At 45.6% G+C, this 16,769-nt stretch overlaps 6 non-coding genes across 6 annotated transcripts; all 6 read left to right on the top strand.

The window, feature by feature from the left end:
* Window positions 1-3,515: 3,515 nt before the first annotated feature.
* Window positions 3,516-3,588, top strand: TRNAR-ACG (transfer RNA arginine (anticodon ACG)). The gene has a single exon. It is a non-coding gene; the product is annotated as a tRNA-Arg (tRNA).
* A 12,344-nt stretch (window positions 3,589-15,932) lies between these two features.
* On the top strand, window positions 15,933-16,005 carry TRNAL-AAG (transfer RNA leucine (anticodon AAG)). Its single transcript has one exon. It is a non-coding gene; the product is annotated as a tRNA-Leu (tRNA).
* A 75-nt stretch (window positions 16,006-16,080) lies between these two features.
* Window positions 16,081-16,153, top strand: TRNAR-ACG (transfer RNA arginine (anticodon ACG)). The gene has a single exon. It is a non-coding gene; the product is annotated as a tRNA-Arg (tRNA).
* A 75-nt stretch (window positions 16,154-16,228) lies between these two features.
* TRNAR-ACG (transfer RNA arginine (anticodon ACG)) lies at window positions 16,229-16,301 on the top strand. Its single transcript has one exon. It is a non-coding gene; the product is annotated as a tRNA-Arg (tRNA).
* Window positions 16,302-16,376: 75 nt separating this feature from the next.
* On the top strand, window positions 16,377-16,559 carry TRNAR-ACG (transfer RNA arginine (anticodon ACG)). Its single transcript has 2 exons — window positions 16,377-16,413; window positions 16,524-16,559. It is a non-coding gene; the product is annotated as a tRNA-Arg (tRNA).
* A 73-nt stretch (window positions 16,560-16,632) lies between these two features.
* Window positions 16,633-16,705, top strand: TRNAR-ACG (transfer RNA arginine (anticodon ACG)). Its single transcript has one exon. It is a non-coding gene; the product is annotated as a tRNA-Arg (tRNA).
* Window positions 16,706-16,769: the final 64 nt, after the last annotated feature.

The raw sequence follows: 16,769 nt of genomic DNA, 5'->3' as shown, positions 1-16,769 counted from the left end.
CATAAAAGATCGAGGTAAACTCCATGCGGTCCACCTGTTTCAGATTAACCATGACACTTAACCTTAAAAAGCCCCTTCGTCTAGGCACTTTAAACGTTCGCGGTTTGGCGAGCAGGAGACGCCAGTACCAATTAAGCCGGCTTCTTCAAGAAAATGATTTAGATATTGTCGCCGTGCAAGAGACAAAGGTGGAAAGCCAGGAACAGACGGACCGCATGGTGCAACCATTTAGAGCAATGTATAACGTCTGCGTGTGTCATGCGGTTGGAACTTCTGGAGGATGCGCACTCTTTATTCGTAACAGTGCTGGTATTGTAGAGGAACAAGTTATTATATGTGGAACTGGCCGATTTGTCATACTTGATTGTTCTTTTTCTGGCTTTAAGTGGCGCATATTGTGCGTGTATGCTCCAAATGATGAATGTGCACGTAGAATTTTTTTTCAACAGCTAGAAGAATACCTGAAGTGCGAGCGATACCTTATATTGATGGGGGATTTCAACTGTGTGTGCAGAGCACAAGACCGAGCTAATCAAATGAAACGAAGGGATACGAGCGCACAGTTTTTAAACATACTTGTGAATGATTATGAATTAGAAGATGTCGGTATTCTGTTATCGACAGGCAAAGCTTCCGTTTATACGCACTATCAAGGTGAAAGTCATGCGCGATTAGACCGAGCTTATATTGCAATGCAGCTCGTGCCATTGTGTCAGAGTTACGAGATTAAACATGTATCCTTTTCTGATCATAGTCTAGTGACGTTTGATTTAGGGCAAAAACGAAAAGAAACGAAATTTAATTGGGATCTTTGGAAGTTTAATACCAAACTGCTAGATGATGAAAGCTTTATCAGAGATATAAGTGAAATGATTAATTCCTCTATGACAGCGCAAACTAATCACTGTATTGAAACATGGGAAACTCTCAAAACTGATGTTAAGAGAAAAGCGATAGAAAAAGCTACTGCGCTGCGCCGCAAGGAAAAACAAGAAGAAAAAGAATTAACAAGCGAACTAGAATTGCTCATGTCTACAGAATGTCAGAACGCTGGATCTTGCATGAAGCAGATAAAGGAAACAAAAAGTAAGCTCGAACTTATCGACCAAGAACGATACAAGGGAGCCATGGTACGAGCGCGAGCGGAACGATTGTGGAATGGGGAAACGCCTACTAAACGGGCGCTAAGTGACGAGAAGAGATATGCGACAAAAAATGAAATACAAGCAATAATATATCAAAACGAGGAAACTTCGGAACCCACAATGATAGAGCGAGCATTCGTAGATTATTATCGTGAACTGCTTGGGAACAAGAAAAAAATAATAGAAGGGTTTGAGCGAGATTTTCTTTATCTTATGCCACGCCTAGAAGATGACATTAAAGCAAGCCTGGAATTTCCCATCACATTGCGAGAAATTGAAGACGCTATAGATGGACTTGGTGCAGGAAAGGCTCCCGGGCCTGATGGTTTAGGTGCGCCCTTTTACAAGGCTTTCAAATGTCAGCTCAGCCAATTATTGCATAATGTCTTCAAGGAAATGTATGCAACACAGCGAATGCCGCCATCGTTCCGAACGGCTCATACAGTGCTAATCCCTAAGTGCGAGGATCCGGTTAAACTGATGTCAGTAAAGTCTTATCGACCAATAAGCCTCACGAACTGTGATTACAAAATATTCACGAAAGTGTTAGCAAAGAGACTTCAAAGTGTTGTAACGCGACTAGTGGGACCACATCAAACATGTGGAATCAAGGGCAGGACTATTTCCACCAATACACATGTAGCTCGCTGTGTTCTTGGGTGCTGTGATGCTCTCTCATGTCAGGTTGCAGTGTTGCAACTAGATTTGGAGAAAGCGTTTGACAATGTGTCACATGAAGTACTATTTTCAATATTAGAATATGTTAATGTCGGCGGACTGATATTAGAAGGAGTAAAAATGGCCTACTCAGAGTGCAGCACACGCATCATTATAAACAAGAAGTTAAGTGAACCAATCCAGCTTCTCTCCAGTGTGAGGCAGGGATGTGCAATTTCCTCATTACTTTTTGACATTTACTTGGAACCTTTCTGCTTGAGTATAATTAATAGTCAAAGTGTACGCGGTTTTATGCTTGAAAAGGCGGAAGTCAAGGTCCTCGCATACGCTGATGACATTGCTGTCTTTTGCAAAGATGCCGAAAGTATCAAAGAGGTGGTTAGGTTGACTGGCGAGTTTTGCAAGGAATCTGGCTGCAAGATCAATTGGGAGAAGACCGTAGGTTTCTGGCATGGAGAGTGGAGAGAGAAGCCTGAATTATTTGCTGGCATCCAATGGACAGCAATGCCAACAACGTACTTAGGTGTCCCATTACAATGTTATGAAGACACCGAACTGTATTGGAACGAGGAAACAGAACGCTTGAAAGAGAAGACGCAGGGATGGCAAGGTCGAAATTTGTCAATGTTTGCCCGTGCAACTACTTGCAATCTATTCTTAGTTGCCAAGTTATGGTATGTTATGCAAGTATTCTTTATGTCGCGTACTAACTTACAAAAAATTAATAGAGTCTTTGCAGTGTTTATTTGGGGAGGAAGTTGGGAACGAACGAGTCGAACTAACCTGTTTTTGTCCGTCAGAAAAGGTGGTCTTGGTCTGTCGCACCTGTTTATCAGACAGATTGTGTCGCGTTTTATATTTTTAAGAGATCAGTGTGACCCATTTCTGCGTACAGTTATGCAAGTTTGTTTACACAATGCACTACCTGAATTCATCGTCTCTACAAATAAGACTACGATGCACCGTATAAAAGGTTATTGGCGCGAGGTTGTTGTAGCCTTTCGCATGCTTAAAGTAAGGTTTTCCATAGAATACTTGAGTACAGTAAAAAAGAAAAAGCTCTACAAGGATTTGCTGGATGTTATGTTACCTCTGCCAGTGTACAGAAGCATATACACTGGAGGCTGTGGACAAGACGTCTTAAAACGGGTTAAAGGAATGCCGATACGACCGCATGTAAAATCCTTTTTCTTCAAGCTCCATACAAACACTCTACCTGTAAAAACGTGGCTACAAGATAAAGGAATGGTTGTACCGTGGACAGTCAACTGCATACTGTGCCAAAAACCAGAGACAATAGAACATGTATTTATTGAATGCTGGGATCCCATATTTCACTGGGACATCCTTCAGCGAACTATGAAAAAGGACTTACCTATTACACCACATGGAATCCGATACTTACCAGTTGAGAATCACGGCGACATTCCCTACGACATGATAATGATACTCAGCCTCCATAGTATATGGAAAACCCGAATGTCGGTAAGACATGCCGACACTAACGCTCGGCCTGTAAAGGAAAATTTTATTGAACATGTAGCCTATATGCGAGAGCTGTACCGAGCCCAGCCAGAAACACCTGATTGGGTTACACTGTTTGATGAGTTGATCAATTTCAAAAGTTTTTGAGATCCTTCTGTTGTTTCTGTATGATGTAAACAGGCAATAAAGAAAAAAAAAAAAAAATTCGGGCCTGTGGCGCAACGGATAACGCGTCTGACTACGGATCAGAAGATTCCAGGTTCGAATCCTGGCAGGCTCGTATTTCGATTTCATTTCTTTTCCTGGGCGAGAATGAAAGCATGGGATTTACTCCGGGAGCCTCCATCACCCGTTCGGGCCTGTAGCGCAGGGAGATTACACATCCGGCCGCGAAAGCCTACGGACGTGTTTTTCATGTGCTCCAACTGGCTTGTGTTAGCGGCCCACTTTAGCCGCGGAAACAGGGTCGACATGGAAGATAGCCAGGACTAGTGCTCCTGTACTCCTGCCTCATTTGCCAAAAGGTCGTATTGTTTTGAATACACTTTTTTTGCACGGTGACCTACGAGCAAGGCCGTACAGAGTTGAAAACTACCGGCATGCCCTTGGACGTTTGGAACTGCTGCCTGAGGTTGACGCCTTAGGCGCATTTCAGATGAATCATGTGTGGGCTGTTACGTTCAAGAGCCAAGAAAGCATGAAGAAGTTGTTGACTACGGGGAATATTCCTGTGAAAGGCAGAAAATGTCTGGTAGTAGACCCGGACAACCAAGATGTCCGAGTGAAAATCCACTGGGTCCTCCCTAACGTGACGAACGACGACATACATGTGGCCTTTGAGCCATACGGCGAGGTTATGGAAACGGCAAATGAGCGCTGGCGTGTCCTTGGCATTTCTGAAAAAGGTACGACAACGCGCGTGCTGAACCTCAAGCTGAAGGCCGGGGTCACGACTGAAGATATTCCATATCAAGTACGTATCGCTGGTGAGCCTGCTCTCGTAGCTATTCCAGGCAAGGCGCCACTTTGCTTGCGCTGCCAGGGTAAAGGGCATATCCGCCGTGACTGCCGGATCCCGCGATGCTCACGGTGCCGACGCTTCGGCTATGGCGAAAGCGAGTGCGTGCCCACGTACGCAAATATAACAGGCCACAGAAAATACGCTGACATAATGGATAATATCATGGACGAGGCTGAAGCTGAAGAAGCAGCTGCCACGGTGACGAAGGAATAAAAACCTGTGGAAACGCCTCTGGCAGCGGTACAACAGCGTGCGCCAGCTAGTGAAACAAAAACACGTAAAAAAAATCCGGCCGGTGCAAATAGTGACGACGTGCACAACAAAATGAATGAAAAATGCCATCAAGGGAAATCTTCTAGTGAAGCTATGGTGACGTCGCCAAATGAAACACCGACAGTGCCGTGTCAAACAATGAAAGGCGTTGTAGAGGCGTCGGCAAAGCGCATGCACAGCGACAGTGTCGGCGAACCGGACCATCTGGGTGGTGCAGGTGGCGGGGGGCCGCCTGTGAAAACGGCGTTCACGAGACGAACGTCGTTAAAGCCGAAACCGAACATTCCTCCTGATAGACGCCCGGTGGATAAACCGCAGGAATAAAGGCGGGGACTCGCTTCCCCTTGGTGATTGAGCAAGATGGGACCGAATAAGCGACGCCGCCTAGACGATGCTGTCCCGTCCAGCTACCGAACATCGGTTGAGGAAGCAGGCGACGGGCAGCGAGTTCCTCCTGACCCACTACTGCCACAACTGAGCGAAGACTCCACTGCATCCTTGCCTTCTGGGGTAACCGCTGCCCAATCTGAGTGCTCTTCACAAATTAAGGACGAAAAACTTGCTCTTCCCTTACGTGTTGCCACTTTGAATGTACGGGGATTGACGACTAAGAAACGGCAAAATCAATTTAACCGGCTTTTTCTGGAAAATAACTTATACATAGTAGCCGTGCAAGAAACAAAGATAAAAAGTGAGGAGCAAACGGATCGAATGGTGGGAACTTTTCGAAGGCACTTCAATGTTTGTGTGAGCCATGCGATAGGCACCTCCTGTGGTTGTGCAGTTTATATAAGGAACAACGTGGGCATTGAAGGTGAAAAAGTAGTTGCGTCAGAGGCGGGACGGTTGCTTGTTGTTGACTTTTCGTACTGCGCAAGGGAATGGCGTGTTATCTGTATATATGCACCAAACATCGATTATGAGCGTGCTGTTTTGTTTGAAGACTTAGAACAATTTTTAAATAGTGCTAAATACTTAATTGTGCTTGGTGATATTAATTGTGTATGTATGGCTGAAGATCGAGCCAAGAACACCCCTGTACGAGATAAAAGTTCGCGAGTGCTTGTTTCACTGCTCCAGGAATATTTTTTTAGAAGACCTCGGTTATTTATTGTTAAGAGGAAGTAGCCCTATCTATACCCATTATATACCAGAGCGGAAGCTGTGCTAGGCTGGATAGAATCTATGTCACAGTTGACCTTGCAAGAGATTGTGGCCACTATGAAGTGAAACATGTGTCTTTCAGCGACCATAGCCTTGTCATGGCTACACTAGGAAGCAACCTCAGAAAGAGCAGTTTTAACTTGGCTTTGTGGAAGTTCAACGTGAAACTTTTACAAGATGAGAAATTCATGGAGTGTGTAACAAAAAGAATTAAACAAATGACGTCCAAAGAGCCACATGGGTGGGCAGCTGAGTGGGAAAACTTTAAGAACGACGTCAAGATTATTGCGATTGAAAGGGGAACCATTATTAGTCAAAAGCAAAAGTGTAATGAAAAAGAACTCCAGTGCCAACTCGATTTTCTCATATGTATGGAAAGCGGCAATCTCGGCATGTATATAAAAGCAATTCGCGAAGTGAAAAGCAAACTAGAAGTAATTGCAACCGAAAACTACAGAGCAGCAGTGATAAGGGCGCGAGTCGAAAAGATATGGTTGGGTGAAACGCCCAACAAGCGAGCGATGTGTGACGAAAGAAAATACGCGGCTCAAAACGAAATACGACAGATCAGCTACCGTAACGAACAGACATCAGACAGGAGTAAAATTGAGCAGGCATTTGTCGAACATTACAGCGAATTATTTGCGAATAAAAGAGGCGATAAAACTGGGCTGAGAACCGAGGTTATTAAACTAATGCCTAAGCTCGATGAAGAATGTAAGACGCGATTAGAACAGCCAATAAGTATAGAGGAAGTGAAAAGTGTCATAAAAGCATTAACTCCAGGAAAAACACCTAGGCCGGACGGAATCGGAGCAGCCTTTTACAAAATATTCATTGAAGAAATCAGCCCAATTTTGCATAAGGTTATTAGCAAAGCCTATGAGGAAGAACGGTTACCGCCTTCCTTCCGCGCTGCCCATATTGTTTTGATACCGAAGACAGATGATCCAACTAGACTGTTATCAGTAGGGCCCTATCGCCCAATAACTCTTACAAATGTGGACTATAAGATCTATACCAAAATTTTAGCTAAACGTTTGCAAAGCGTTATTATGCTTCTCGTTGGACCGCACCAGACATGTGGAGTAAAAGGACGTTCGATATGCACAAATGTGCATGTAGCCCGCAGCGTTCTAGAACGTTGTGATGCCATATCGGGGCGAGTTGCTATGTTACAACTCGATCTCGCCAAGGCTTTCGACCATGTCGCACACGATGTTCTTTTCTCTGTGTTTGAACATGTCAATATTGGCAAAGTGATATTAGAAGGTTTAAACATGGCTTACAATGATTGTACTGTACGCATCATAGTTAACAAGAACCTCACCCAGAGTATTGACGTCCGGTCATCTATAAAACAAGGATGTGCGTTGTCATCGCTGCTTTTCGCTCTTTATCTTGAACCCTTCTGCCTCAGTCTTATTATTAATGAAAAAGTACATGGTTTCAGGCTTCACACGCATCATGTGAAAATCCTTGCCTACGCTGATGATGTAGGAATCTTATGCACTGACCGCAATAGCATAGAAGCCATAAGCGTCACCAAAGATTTTTGCAAACAGACAGGTTCCGCGATAAACTGGGAAAGAAGTGTCGGTTTCTGGCACGGAATATAGGACTTTAAACCAGAAAGATTTGCGACCATCACGTGGGCAAGAAGTCCTTCTACGTATTTAGGCGTGCCTCTCGAGCAATATAAACAAACTGCAGATTACTGGGATGACCTGACGCCAAGGGTGAAGGAAAACGTTGGAGGGTGGCAAGGCCGCGAATTATCGATGTTTGCTAGGGCCAGTGCGTGCAATGTTTTTTTGATTGCCAAAGTGTGGTATGTGTTGCAGTTTTTGTCAATGTCACGCGTTCACGTGCAGAAACTGCACCGAATATTTGCGGTTTTTATTTGGGGCTCCAATTGGGAGAGAATCAGTCGCACTAATCTGTTTCGCCCTGTGAAAGACGGAGGCCTCGGCCTTTCTAATCTGTTCATCCGACAAATTGTGTCGCGTTTTATGTTCCTGCGGGACCAGAGAGACCCGTTTTTGAGAGCGATGATGCAAATGCGCCTTAAGGGGAAGCTTTAGCTCGGGTGCTCCTATCTAAATACATGTAAAAGGAGAATTCGTTTTTCTCGGCATCCACTGCACCAAATTTGACGGTATTTGCTGCATTTAAAAGAAAAACTTAAAATCTAGTGACTGTTGGTTTCGAATTTTCGATTTAGATTGCCAAGTTTTTATAAAAAACTGGCAAACATCGTAAACTTTCAGAAAACGAAACTATCAAGTTTACAACTCCGTAACCCAGCAATAAAATATGATATCGTAATTCTGTAAATTGTATCTTATAGCACATCTAAAGCGGACAAAATTGATATGTTACACATGAACCTCAAAAGATGTTTCAATGTGTTATTACAACTTTTGCAGAACCCTCGTAGATAACGTAACAAATTCACGTAAGATGTAAAATGACATATCAAATTTCTCCGCTTTGAATGATCTAATGGATGCCGTTTACAGAATCACGATATCTGTTTTTTATGCAGAGCTATTAGTTTGTAAACTTCGTGCTTCTATTTTTTTCAAACTTCTGAATTTTTGAATATCTTTTTAACAAAATTCGAGCCATAAAGCAATATTCCGCTTCCAACAGTCACTAGAACTTAACTTTCGCTTTCAAATGCAACAAATTTCATTAAAATCGGTCCAGGGGTTATCTCAGAAAAACGTTTTTGCGTTTTTACATGTATTTGAATAGGCCGCGTCGGAGTTGGGCCCGAGCTAAAGCTTCCTCTGTATTGCCCGAATTTGTTGAGTCTAGTGCAGCTGCAATTGACTGTGGCGTAAAAGGTTACTTCAGGGAATCAGTCACGTCATTTAGGATACTTAAATCACGCTTCTCATTCGAGTACCTGAGCCTTGTACCGAGAAAGAAACTATATAAAGATTTAATCGATGTAATGATGCCAGTACCATTATACAGATCGCCAAACATTGCAAGCCTAGGGCAAGATGTATTAAAAAGAGTTAGAAAAATGACTGTTAGAGGAGCTGTTAAAACATTCTTTTTCAAATTACACACAAACACACTTCCTGTAAAAACATGGCTCGATGAAAAGGGAATATTTGTACCGTGGACAACAAACTGCCTCTTCTGCAAGAAACCAGAAACAATCGAACACACGTTCATTGATTGTTTGGATCCAGTCTTTTTTTGGGATGTTTTGCAACGAACCCTGAAGAAAGAGTTACCGATAACACCACACGAAATTCGATATCTCTCAGTACAGAATGAAAACAGCTTCCCCTATGACATGATCATGAAACTAGGGCTACATAGCCTTTGGATCACAAGAATGGGAGTCAGGCACGCAGACCCCAAAGCAAAGTCAGCCAGAGAAAACTTTATAGAGATCATAACCTACATGCGCGAGGTATATCGTACTTTAACCGAGCCACCAGATTGGATTTTGGTACTTGATGAGTTGGTACGAATGAAAAATGTTTAATTAACCACACTGGTTAATTAAACATTTGGCAGACCAAGGTGGGTTTTATGTATGTACATGCCTTTTCTGAATAAAGGTTTTAAAAAATATCAGGCCTGTGGCGCAACGGATAACGCGTCTGACTACGGATCAGAAGATTCCAGGTTCGAATCCTTCAAAGTAAAAAACTCGGAAGGTGTCATTAGGTTTTTACGAGACGAGGTGTATCCAACAAGCACAGCGTTCAGCATCGACGTCACAGATTTATACTATTCCCTTCCTAGAAATCAGCTGATCAAGACAATCAAAGATTGCATTATGGAAGACGACGAGTTAAAATTTAGAAATGATAGTGGCGTCCCGGTTGAGTCTTTTCTCGAACTCTTGGTTTTCTATTTAAATTCCACGTTCGTTACTGGAATAATCAAATAATGATTCAGAAGCGGGGGGTCTGCATCGGCTTTCAGGTCGCACCCATTCTTAGCGAGATCCTTCTCGGCACTGTTGACCGAGCACTCGAGAGCGTCTTGGCAGGAACTTTGATCAAGTGCTTCAGGTTTGTTGACGACTACCTGGTAGTTATCCGCTTCCAAAACAGTTCCAAAATGATTGGAGATATTCTCGCCGCTTTTGATAAAGAAGGAATGGGTCTCAGATTTACTCATGAACTGCCCAGCATTAATGAAATTCAATTTTTGGATTTGCAGTTAAGATTAACAGCGCAACATATTTGTTGGCATTATAACCCCAGGACTAGCAAACCAATTCTAAACTACGCCTCGGCACACTCAAAACTTGTGAAAAGAGGAATTGCTATGACGTGTTTGGGTTCCGCACTAAGAAAGTCATGCCACCACCTCGCCAATCTGAGCTTTTCGCAACAACTCAATCGTCTAGAGAAGGCCGGTTTTCCTAAATCCATTATTGTGTCAATATGTGAAGGGCTAGTGAAGAAAATAAAGGAAGGGGAAGCACCCCAAAGACAGATCGAAAAAGTTAAAAAGTACGCAGTCGTCCCTTATGTACATCAGATGGGGCATGGGTTAAAAAAGACAGCCATGAGGTATGGTGTTCAAGTAATCTTTTCAGCAAAGAACTCCTTAAACAAGATTTGCAATCTTGTCAATAGACCTAAACAGGCGTCCAAAGCTACATGCCGTGTCAAACACTCGGGGCAGCTTGTAGCATGCTCGGCGGGAGTGGTCTACGTCATTCCACTTTAGTCCGGCAAAATGTAGTTTGGGCAGACGGGACGCTGCCTTAACATCCGCCTTAGGGAGCACCAAGGTGCGATCAGGAATGAAACAGGTTCGAATCTGGCCGCGCATTGTAGAGTTTGCTCATGCAAACCCATGTTTGAAGAAACGGAAATATTGTATAAAAATATGCATCAAATTAACCGCGAGATTGTAGAGGCCTACTTCATGCATGTGAACTCAGGCGCATGCGTCAGCCCGCCTTCTTTCACTCTGCAGGATAAAGAAACTGATTTTTTGAATGGCAACATAGGCTAACACCCTTGTAAACGTCACTTTACACGTGTTTACATTTTCTGTATATTATAGTCCGTTGCTTGAAATAATAAACCAGTTGTTAGTCTGCGCTAGTGTTGTGTACTTCCTCTCGTCCTTCGTCCGGGTTGCGCTGCCCACCCATAGGAACATGTCGAATCCTGGCAGGCTCGATTTTCGATTTCGTTTTATTTTATTTTTTTCCTGGGCGAGGATGAAAGCATGGGATATACTCCGGGAGCCTCCACCACCCATTCGGGCCTGTGGCGCCACATTCTGCTTCCGGCTCCCGAGCTGAACGGATCGCGGGATCATGAGCTCCAGTGGAGCGGCTTATGCGGCTGTTAGCCGCGGCAACAGGCTTTCGACATCGGAAGATAAGGACTACCAGATTATTTTGCCTCGCCTACCTACAGGACGCATCGTGTTAAACACAGTTTTTTTGCACGGCGACACTCGTGTTCGCCCGTTTCGCGTAGAGGATTTTCGGGACGCGCTTCAAGCTCTTGGTATGCTCTCTGGCGTCGTCGCCCTTGGAGCGTACCAAATCAACCACGTATGGGCGGTGACGATGAAGACAGCCGAGATGGCCCAAAAGCTGGCTGCACTGAAGGAGCTTCAGGTCAAGGGGCGTCGCTGCCTGGTCATCGACCCTAAAGAACAGCAGGTGAAGCTTCGTCTTCACTGGCTTCTTCATGGTGTGGATGATGAAGACGTAAAGACTGCGCTGGCTTCCTTTGGCAAAGTCACGGAAGTAACCCGGGAGCGCTGGCGGGTGGATGGCGTTTCCGACAAGGGCTCGACGACCCGAGCTGTGCTGCTGCAGCTGAAGGCTGGACTGAAAGTCGACGACCTGCCCCATCAGATCCGCGTCGCCGGCGAGCTTGCGCTGGTCGTAGCCCCAGGTCGCCCCATGCAGTGCCTGCGCTGCCGGGGCTCTGGTCACGTTCGTCGAGAATGTAAGGTTCCCCGTTGCTCCCGGTGCAGGCTTTTCGGACACAACGACACGGACTGTGTACGTTCATACGCAGCAGCCGCGGGGTCGGCGGAGAGCGAGCCGTTGACATCAGACCACATGATGGACGTGACCGAGGCCGAGGATGCGGCCAAGGGAGCTGGAAGCGGCAATGCGGTGGCAGAAGCGAGCGGGACGACGACGCCGACTAAAGGAGGACCGAATAATGTCCCTCCTCCCGACGAGCCAGAAACCGCACTAATCAGCGTCAGGGTGACCCAGAAAGAAAATGAGAGCCGCCAGCCGGCTACTGATACTACGGAGGCAGCGGAAAACGACAACGCGACCCCTGCTAGCGCCCGCGTCGAAAGCGTCTCGGCACCGGTGAAGAGGTCCCTGCAGCAGGAGGAGAAAGTTGACGGAAAGGCCAGCGGTGACTCCGAGGCGCCGCCCGCTAAGACGCTACCCGGCAGGCGCTCCACCCTCAAGCCTAAGCCTAACCTGGAGGCTGACCGTAGGCTAACCCCGAAGCCGACCAAGGACGACCTCGGACGACGGCCACCGGATGGCCACGGAGGCGTCTAGCGGTCAGCTAGACGTTAAGGTGAGCACCATGCTCCGGGCCTTCTCCCCTCCCGTTTAAATCAGTAATGGCTACCAACCCGTCGCTTAGCCTCGGCACGCTAAACGTTCGAGGTCTGGCCGCCAAAAGGAAACAGAGTCAGGTGTATCGACTGCTAGTGGACCACGACCTCGACGTTTTAGCAGTGCAAGAAACCAAGGTAGACGGCGAGGAGGAGACCGGGAGCATGGTGCAAAGGTTCACGTACAACTACTATACGGTAGTGAGCCACGCCTTAGGGACTTCGGCGGGGTGTGTCTTGTTCGTGAGGAAGCTTCCAGGCCTGGTTATAGACGGTTACTTCTCGTGCTCTTCCGGTCGACTTGTCGTTTGTGATTTCAGCTATTGCGATGTCCAATGGCGCGTGCTGTGTATTTATGCGCCTAATACGGTGCAAGAAAGGGTAAATTTCTTTTTGAACTTGAAGCACCACTTGTCTGTGCACAAAATGATAGCCTGTGTTGGGGACTTCAATTGTGTATTAAACATCGAAGACAGGTCTACGCGACGCGTAATTTACGACAAAAGCAGCGATATCATGGCGCAGATCATACATGAATTTGCATTAGAGGATATCGCTCAGTGTTTCGGGGCTGACCGAGAAGTGAAGTACACCCACTTCCAGGGAACAAGTCATGCACGATTAGACCGTATCTACCTGTCATATCATTTAGTAGAAAAATGCCAGTGCTATGCAGTTACTGCCGTATCCTTTTCTGACCACTGCCTGGTAAAATGCAGGGTGGGCCGCAAAAAAGAACGAAACGAATTCGTCTGGGAACTGTGGAAAATGAATGCTGAGCTCCTACGGGATGATACCTTTAACGAGACGGTAGTGAATGCTCTGAATTCTTTTGGAAAAGACAGTTCTATGAAATTGGGCGAGGAGTGGGAGCTGTCGAAACAAACTATTAAAATCAAGGCAATTGAAAGAAGTAGCGTACTACGATATGAAGAGAAGGCAAGAGAAAGGGATTTAAAAACATTACTGGAAAAATTTGTGACGCTCGAATGCATGCAACCCGGAGCTTATCAAGAAGATATGCGTGCTATTAAGAAAAAGCTCGAGGTTTTCGATGAAGAGCGTTATCGAGGCGCGCTCGTGCGTGCGAGAGCAGAAAGACTAGCATGCGGGGAAATGCCTTCGAAAAGAGCACTGGGATTAGAAAAAAAGCACTCCAGACGCAAACAGATTGAGGCCATCCAATATAACGGGGTGGTAGTAACTGATACGAAGAATATAGGGCGTGCTTTCTTTGAACATTTCCAAAAGCTTTTCGCATTCAGGCCCGTCAGCATGCAAAGATTCAAGGACTTATTTTTGCAGCGAATGCCACAGCTGTCGAGTGACGTTAAAGAAACGTTGGAAGGACGAATAACTGAACAGGAAGTGATAAAGGCCATCGAAGACCTGAACCCTGGCAAGTCACCAGGTCCAGACGGTCTTTGTGCCGCTTGGTACAAATCGTTCAAAAGCCACCTAGCTCCTATCTTGACCGCAATTTTCAATGAAGCATACGAAATGAAAATATTTCCACCATCTTTCGGCCAGTCCCATACAGTACTAATACCTAAAACAGAAGAGACCGAGAAGCTCAAGCAACTTTCCTCCTATAGACCCATAGCGCTTACTAACTGCGACTACAAAATACTGATGAAGGTGCTGGCACGGCGTATGCAGTCAGTCATTAAGGAAGTAGTCGGCCCACACCAAACGTGTGGCATTCGCGGAAGAACCATCTTCACTAACATTCACAAGATGAAGTGTGTGCTGGAGTGTTGTGATGCCATGTGTGATGCAGTAGCGATCCTCCAGCTTGACTTGGAGAAAGCATTTGATTGCGTTTCACACGAGATATTGCTCACCATCCTTGAACATGTTAATTTTGGCCACATAATCACTGAGGGGGTGACCATGGCGTACCGGAGTTGCTATACGAGACTTATAATTAATCAAATGCTGGGGGCCCCCATTAACGTGAAGCGCTCCGTTCGCCAGGGTTGTCCACTCAGCCCACTCCTGTTTTGTGTTTACATAGAAACGCTATGTCAGGCCATCATTGAAAATGAATACATTAAGGGATTTTGCCTCCAAGCAGCAGAGGTGAAGTTATTGGCATATGCTGACGATGTGGCCGTATGTTGTAAAGATACGCAAAGTGTATTGAACGCTGTGAGTATCGTCAGACAGTTTGGTAATGCCACTAATAGCTTCGTGAACTGGCAGAAATGTTTGGGGTTTTGGCACGGGGGATGGGCGTCCACCCCAGACCACTTTTCGAACGTCACCTGGGTCACGACGCCAGTTAAGTACCTTGGCGCACCCCTTGATGCCTACAAGGACAGTAGCGAGTACTGGAAGGAGCGGACAAAAGAATTAAAAGAAAAAGCCGACCGATGGAACGCCGGTCACCTGTCAATGTTCGCGAAAGCAACAGCGTGCAACATGTTTCTCGTAACAAAGATCTGGTACGTAATGCAGGTCCTACAGTGCTCTCGGATTAATGTGCAGAAACTGCACCGCGTGTTCGCTGTTTTCGTGTGGGCATCGAGCTGGGAGCGATGTAGCCGAGATAATCTCTTTCGGCGCGTGAAGGATGGTGGTCTCGGGTTGGCGCACCTCTTCTTGCGTCAACTAGTAAACAGGTTCTTCTTTTTTCGAGACACAAATGACCCATTTCTACGCACCGCTATCCAAATGAGGTTGTCAAGATCACTTCCCGAATTCGTTGTAGGCACCGAAATAATGCCAGGACCAGTTCGTGGTTTCTTTAGGGAAATAATTCAGAGTGTTTCCTTTTTGCGTGTTCGTTTTTCTAATGCATATTTGTGGAGTGTAAAACGGAAAAAGTTATATCGTGATTTATGTGACAGTGTATTGCTTGTACCCATGTACAGAGCCCTGTACAGTGGAGGCCCAGGCCTAGATGTATTGAAAAGGGTGAAGAAGATGCCAGTTCAACCAGCCACTAAATCGTTCTTCTTTAAATTACACACAGGTACTCTACCTGTTAAAATCTTTCTTGAACAACGTGGGTTCTACATGCCATGGGGAACCCACTGCCTTATATGTAAAAAAGAAGAAAGCATAGATCATGTCTTCATCCACTGTTGGGAAGGGGTCTTTTTCTGGGACGTGTTACAAAGGACTCTAAAAAAAGAGCTACCTATAGATCCCCACGGAATCAGGTTTCTGCCAGTATATGACGACGAAGGTTTCCCGTACGACCTGATCATGCTTACGGGCCTCCACTGTTTATGGCGCGCAAGAATGTCGGGTTACCATTGTGACCCGGATGCCCGACCGGCGCGTCTGTACTTTTGTGAATCCATGCAATGGTATGTGGAAGTGCAGAAGTTGCAACAGCCTGTTCCTGAGTGGCTGTCGAGGTTTGAACCCCTTACAGCACTAAAGGAATTTTAATCCGACAACGTCGTGCCACAGTAGCGGACGGCAACGAATGTAAATATTACTGTTCTTTTTTCTGTTTGTGTATTCATTCGTATTTGCTTCTTTGGTCTTTGTTTATATAATTTAGGAATTCGTGTTGTGATATGTCGAGAACTGGCAATAAAGAGAAAAAAAAAGGGCCTGTGGCGCCACGGATAACGCGTCTGACTAAGGATCAGAAGATTCCAGGTTCGAATCCTGGCAGGCTCGATTTTCGATTTCATTTTTTTTCCTGGGAGAGAATGAAAGTATGGGATATACTCCGGGAGCCTCCATCATCTATTCGGGCCTGTGGCGCAACGGATAACGCGTCTGACTACGGATCAGAAGATTCCAGGTTCGAATCCTGGCAGGCTCGTTTTTCGATTTCATTTTTTTTCCTGGGCGAGAATGAAAGTATGGGATATACTCCGGGAGCCTCCATCATCTATTCGGGCCTGTGGCGCAACGGATAACGCGTCTGACTACGGATCAGAAGATTCCAGGTTCGAATCCTGGCAGGCTCATTTTTCGATTTCATTTTTTTTCCTGGGCGAGAATGAAAGCATGGGATATACTCCGGGAGCCTCCATCATTTATTCGGGCCTGTGGCGCAACGGATAACGCGTCTGACTACGGAAAGTTGAATGTGTGTTTGTGTATGCTTATGTATCACTTACCTTATTTCAAGAAATGATGCCCTTTGTGTTAGCTTGGTGAAACTTCCGGCAATAAAGAAAAAAAAAAAGATCAGAAGATTCCAGGTTCGAATCCTGGCAGGCTCGTATTTCTATTTCATGTTTTTCTGGGCGAGAATGAAAGCATGGGATGTACCCCAGCAGACGCTAACCGCAGTTCGGGCTTGTGGCGCAACGGATAATGCGTCTGACTACGGATCAGAAGATTCCAGGTTCGAATCCTGGCAGGCTCGTTTTTCGATTTCATTTTTTTCCTGGGAGAGAATGGAAGTATGGGATATACTCCGGGAGCCTCCA

This window comes from Dermacentor andersoni, chromosome 7 (genome assembly GCF_023375885.2).
Source record: "Dermacentor andersoni chromosome 7, qqDerAnde1_hic_scaffold, whole genome shotgun sequence".
In the NCBI taxonomy this organism is placed as follows: domain Eukaryota; kingdom Metazoa; phylum Arthropoda; class Arachnida; order Ixodida; family Ixodidae; genus Dermacentor; species Dermacentor andersoni.
This window is presented reverse-complemented; position numbering and strand designations above follow the sequence as displayed.